Raw genomic sequence first — 6,122 nt, 5'->3', positions numbered from 1 at the left:
GAAATTTAGCAAATCGGATTACTTTGCCCAAAATCTGTACCATGTCCCATCCTTCTAACCTAAAAAACACCAAAGCTATGCCAATTCCGATCGTTCTATGACAGCTATAGGATATAGTCGGCCTTATGAAATTTTGTAGATAAGATATTTTGGCCAAAATAAAAACCTCTAAGTTATAAAATAACAAAGTTATGGCATTTCCAATCAATCAGTTATATGGCAACTATAAGAAAAAGTTTCGACTTATATACTACCTGCAAGGAAAACAAGGATGTGTGCAAAGTTTCAATTCGATAGCTTTTAAACTGAGAGACTAGTTTGCGTAGAAACCGACAGACAGACGGACAGACAGATAGGCGGACAGACGGATCGACGGACATGCTTATATTGACTCAGAAGGTGATCCTGATCAAGAATATATATACTTTATAGGGTCGGAGATGTCTCCTTCACTGCGTTGCACACTTTTGACCAAAATTATAATACCCTCTGCAATTTATAAATACATACATATAAATACATTTGAGTCCCCAGATGTTTTTATACATTCTTATTCCTCAATACACGTCGATTGGTACCTCAACCCGATCCGACATTTTTTTCAGAAGTTATATTCGATTATAGATTCGATTTTTACAGCTTTTTCCAAATGAAGGCAGTTTGTCTGGTTTTCTGTTTGAACTATTTTTTTCTGGAAATCTTGAAAAAAATTGGTGATGTTTCTTACTAATGAGCAACTATTACTACCCAGCAGTACTGAAATTCCTGGCCCCGACTTTTCCGGCCCGAATGTCAAACTTTGTTCGAAAAACAAAAACAATTCAATAAGGTTTGCTCTTCGAACGCCAAAACAAAGTAGGCGAAGTAATTCTGCCGTCGCTCTGCTGCTGCTAGAGTTCGAAATTACGCGATATTAGCGATATTACGATATTAGTTATTAATATTACCTATGAAATTTACACATCCACAAATTACTAAAGTCTTCAAGCATCCTACCACATCGCCACTTCCTGAGCCAGGACCCGTGTCATGGCGCCTCCAGCAGCGCGGGCTCGTTACATAGCCAACAAAGCAGACAACCAGGTGCTTACCAAGAAGCCGCCCAAGCGTTTGGGCATCAACGGCAAGAGCGACAAGGAGGCCGGCAATAAGAAAGATAAAGATGCTAAAAAGCGGAATAGCAAGCAACCGGGGAGCAATATCCAGGAAAAGCCCAACCCGAACCCAATTATGCCGAGTGTGAACAATGCCTTCAAGTCTTTTGTAAGCGTCCGGCTCTGCAGTGCCATTTGGGCCTACATTGCGGACTGTGACGAGACCTTCAACTACTGGGAGCCTCTACACTACATCATCAACGGTCATGGGTTGCAGACGTGGGAGTACAGTCCACAATTCGGCCTGCAATCCTACACTTATCTGCTCCTCCAGGGCCTACCCGGCTACTTTTACCAGAAGATCTTCAATCCGAACCCCATACTAATTTTCTACATGGTGCGATGCATGCTAGGATTCGCTTGTGCCGTGATGGAACGGTACATGTATAACTCATTTGCCGGGAGTTTGGCATATATATCGGTCGGCTGTGGCTAATATTCCAGCTCTTCAGTGTGGGAACGTTCGTGTCCAGCACCGCACTCTTGCCGTCCTCCTTCTCTATGTACTTTGGGTGCGCTGCTCTGGCCGCCTGGTGGCAGACCCACTACAAACTGGATATTTTCTTGACCGCAATATCCGCCTTGTTAGGCTGGCCGTTTGCTGCCCTGATTGGCGTGCCCCTGGTGCTGGAGCTGGTGATTAGGCGACGGGAGTGGAAGACGTTCGTGCAGTGGACTCTGATATCGGGCGCCGTGGTGGCCCTGCCTATGATCGCCATTGACACTAGTTACTTTGGCAAGCTAACCTTCGCTCCATTCAACATTGTATGGTACAATGTTTTCACTAGCCATGGACCGAATATATTTGGCACCGAACCACTGAGCTACTACATCGTCAATGGATTTCTCAACTTTAACATAATATGGCTTCTAGCTCTCCAGCTGCCCATCATGCTGGTAATGGACTACCTGATTGTGCCGGCGAAGTCAAAGTCTACGCTCAATTTTCCCCACTACATATCGCTAGCTCCGCTCTATCTTAGGCTATTGGTATTCTTTGTGCAGCTCCATAAGGAGGAGTGGTTCTTGTTCCCGGTCTATCCACTGATCTCTCTTTGTGGCGCCATCACCGTAGATGTGTACCAGCGCATCTTTTTTCGTTTAAACTCGCTAATGTTCAAAATCAAATTCCAGGCAGCTTTTTCTTTCCAGCGCAGAACTTTCGACTGCGCTTCCTGAAGTCCGAGTTCCGTGGCATGCTTCCGGCGTATTACGTGAATGGAACCAATGCCACCAAGCTGGTGCATCCATACTTTAACGATCTCAACCAAGAAAACGAGCATATGTATTTTGATTACGATCGCTGTGACTTTCTTGTGGACTTCGATGACGGTAAATACACGGCGTTGGAGCCCAACTACTCGAAGCGGTCGAAGGATTGGTCTGTGATGAAGAGCTTGCCCTTACTCATACCGGATAAGTCTCATAAGGTGTTCCGAGCCTTTTACGTGCCGTACGTGAGGAAAGGCACGTTCCTCACTGACAATCACATTTAGTACGGTAACTTCAACCTGCTAAAAAGGAAGCCGAAGCGCAACGGCAGGTGAAGGCTGACCCAGATCGAAGCACTAATCTGATCTGGAGACGTACCATGACCATTTTTCCAGTGGACTTTTAGCATTTTTCAGTTTTTCAGCGAAACAAAAGAGTTCCATTCAACGTCTCTACTAATAAGTCATTTGGCTAAAATTATTTGGAACTTGTAGTTCCACTCTTTCCACAATAGAAATATTGCCTTTTATATAAATTCTTTATGTACTCCACTAAAGTTTAGAATCCTACCAAGTATTTGTTCTAAGTCAACTTTTCATGTTATAATTTTCGATTGTTTTTGTGTAAGCCAAAGTTGTGAAGGTCGCGCTGAATCGAAGTAGAAGTTAAGTAATCAATATAATCACTAATATTTTCTTTTCATTCTAAATATTTTGCGCGGAAAACTTTGACCCCATAATTCAATGATTAAGGTATCAGTTAATCGTAAGGTCGTGGGTTCGATTCCAAGCAGAAAAATCTTTATTGTGGGTTGATTTTTGTTTACTTTAATTTTTTTTAATATCGCAGTCTCAAAATAAACTGTTATATTCAAAATTTTTTATTATCTAATTGAGTACAATGCAACTGAATATCTAATCGAAACAATACCTTTCGATTGGTATATAATTCATTTAGGTTGCTTACAGAAAATTTTTAAAATTAAAAAATTAAAAAAAAAAAAGGGTTTCCAGTTTTTCTAGTTAATCAAATTGTTAAATGTAACACTTTATTTTGCGTGTGCGATATAAAATAATAAATATTAGAAAAGTATTGGCGGAGTTGCTTTGCCCAATTTGTTTTTAATCCATGATATGACCTAAAAACGGTAGTGGCTGTAATTTAAGTCAAGCAGTGTTTTATTTATATGCATTATATGTTCAGTGGGGGCATATGCATATATCGTTTTTTACTCGTAAAATTTTGCATTTGTGAGTCTTCTTACTAAGATATGAGACACTGAAACACAAAGCAGAATAACATCAAAATTTGCCATCAAGCATCAAAATTTGAGGTTAGCCGAGTGAAGAGGGTTATGGTTCCTAACACGGAGGGCCTGACTTCGAGTCCTAGGTTAGCCAATGTTTATATTTTATTTTTTAAGCCCTTTTTTATTTGGATTTTATTTTTAAATAAATAAACTAAAAGCTGAAAAGTTTTTTTAAATAAATATTTTTTAGGGTATTGCCCAAATATATGCAGACTCCAAAAAGCAAAGTTGCCAATCAAATACACACATGTGTAAGTAACAGCCAGCTTCACAGGTGGCTGCACAAAATTGGTAGCTGCACTTATAGGACTATATCTTGAGTTAACGAATTTTGCTGGATATAAACGATATTTCAAAAGTTGCGTCATCTCAAACGCTATCTCCACGTGCAATATAAATAAGATCAAATAAGCAAATTTTGAAATCGTTCGAATGCACGAGTGCGGGCGACGCGAATAGAGACAAAGATTAAGAAAAGATAAACAAATTCAATAAATTATTGCCGGCCAAACTTTCGGCGGCTGCTTGACCCGACAGTGTTATTACGATAGTTTCAATACCCTTCCTCAATGTAAGCTCTCATTTTATATTTTAATACAAACTTAACTTTTTAGAATAATTTAAAGCTCCAATGAAATCGCTTCCTTGCATGCAGGTTCACACAGTTAGCAATTCTTAAGGGGGCATGCGCAGTTGGAGGGCCAAAAAATAGGCATTTTTTCGGAATTTTTTTCTCGTAAACTATGGAATTTTTTTGAAATATCGTTTTATAATGTGAAAGTACATTATTTTAACTTAAATTTGAAAAAAAAAAAATTAAAAAATATTTAGGGGTTTCAAAGTTATGCACCGTCGAAGTGAGGTCCGTCCGAAAAAGACGAGTTGCGGTGACCAACACTGTGAAAATCTGGATCGTTTGAAATCAAAAAATGAAACGGATTTACATTTATCAAAAGTTTATCTAGTACTTAATCGAAGGATATTAAAAAAAAAAAATATTTGAAAAAATGGCGACCTATCAAAGTTGAAAAATCGTTTTTCGTTAAAAAAAAGCGGTAGTTTTTCAGCTGTAAAAAAAAAGTTTTGCATAAAAAAATTATTCCTTCGATTAAGTACTAGATTATTATGTAATAAAAGAGCATGCTAAATTTCAAGACAATCGGGTCACTAGTTTTCGAGTAAGAGTGGTCACCGACTTCAAAAACGTAGTTTTGAGAAAAACGTGTTTAAAGTTTCAACTCACCATTACGCTTACCGGACGCCCCTCCCTTTCAACATGTGTAACTCACTGAATTTTCACAGGATCATTTCAAAATTTTGTGGACACATTTCTAAATGTATATACTTTAAGAAAATGCAAAAAAAAAAAATTCGATTTTTTGAAAATTACAAGTGCGCATGCCCCCTTAAGGGAGCAGGATGGTTTCAGAGGCTGAAAAAAGCAGATTTTTGAAATTTTTTTTTAATTTCTGAGTGAGATAAATGGCTATATTTGTATCAAGGAATTTTTATTTTTAAGAAATAATAATTATTTATCCCGTGACGGCCAATCGGCCGGAGTCGCTTCAAAAAATTATTATCTTGCGGTGCGTAAACGTACATAAAAATTAGCCCATTATTGCCCATAAAATTGGTAAAAACAAATTTAAAAAAAAACGTTCGTTCATCCGCAAGTATTTATTGTATAAAAGATGTATGAAAAATTGTATTTAGATCCGAGCTTTACTTTTTGAGTTACGTTACGCGCCGACTTGAAAAAGTTTGTTGGGCCAAGTAGCCACCAAAAAATGAATTTAAAATAATCATAAAATGCTTAGCTGCAGCTGTTGTTATCAGCATGTATTCTTCTCTGTTTTGTCTCCCAGTTTCGCATGTGCTTTATTGTTATTTGTAGCGTATGCACTTTGGGAGCTTTGGTGGAGCTTCTGCGCAAGCTCTTAGGTTTTATGCACTTGTTTTTCGGCATTGTTTTGGATCGGCCGCGGAATTTGTTTTGGGGTTAAATTGACCCATAATAAATTGAATATTAAAATTGAACCTCGTCTTGTTAATTCGGCCGCTATCACAACTCTGATAGCTCAACATTGGTGACCCCGACGTGATCTTATCCCGGCTGATTATTGTGATCAGCATTAAAAGTCCCAAGAAAACGCCCTTGTTGTTGTTGTTACAAGTTGCATTTTAATCGAATAATGGAGTCTGGAGCTGAGACTATTGGAGCTGGTGCCGCAAACCGGGAAAGGATGCTCAGGAGAAGAGCAGAGGTGACCTGCCAGGAGATGGAGGCGCTGCATCATAAAGTGAAGGCTGCGGCGCGGACTGAGGATTGTACCATTATGGCGCTGGAGTCAGTGGAGAAGCGTTTGCGTGAGCGGTTCACCATGCTTCAAGAAGAGTTTTAGGAACTTAATTTTAGCGAGATCGGGAGTGATCTGTATTGTAGATTC

General features: G+C 39.1%; 1 pseudogene; it reads left to right on the top strand.

Moving 5' to 3' along the window:
• Positions 1–935: 935 nt before the first annotated feature.
• On the top strand, positions 936–3,058 carry LOC6501760 (annotated as a pseudogene).
• Positions 3,059–6,122: the final 3,064 nt, after the last annotated feature.

The sequence above is a fragment of the Drosophila ananassae genome (genome assembly GCF_017639315.1).
Source record: "Drosophila ananassae strain 14024-0371.13 chromosome 4 unlocalized genomic scaffold, ASM1763931v2 tig00000061, whole genome shotgun sequence".
Classification (NCBI taxonomy): domain Eukaryota; kingdom Metazoa; phylum Arthropoda; class Insecta; order Diptera; family Drosophilidae; genus Drosophila; species Drosophila ananassae.
The sequence above is the reverse complement of the archived record's forward strand: the minus strand, read 5'-3'. Positions and strand labels throughout refer to the sequence as shown.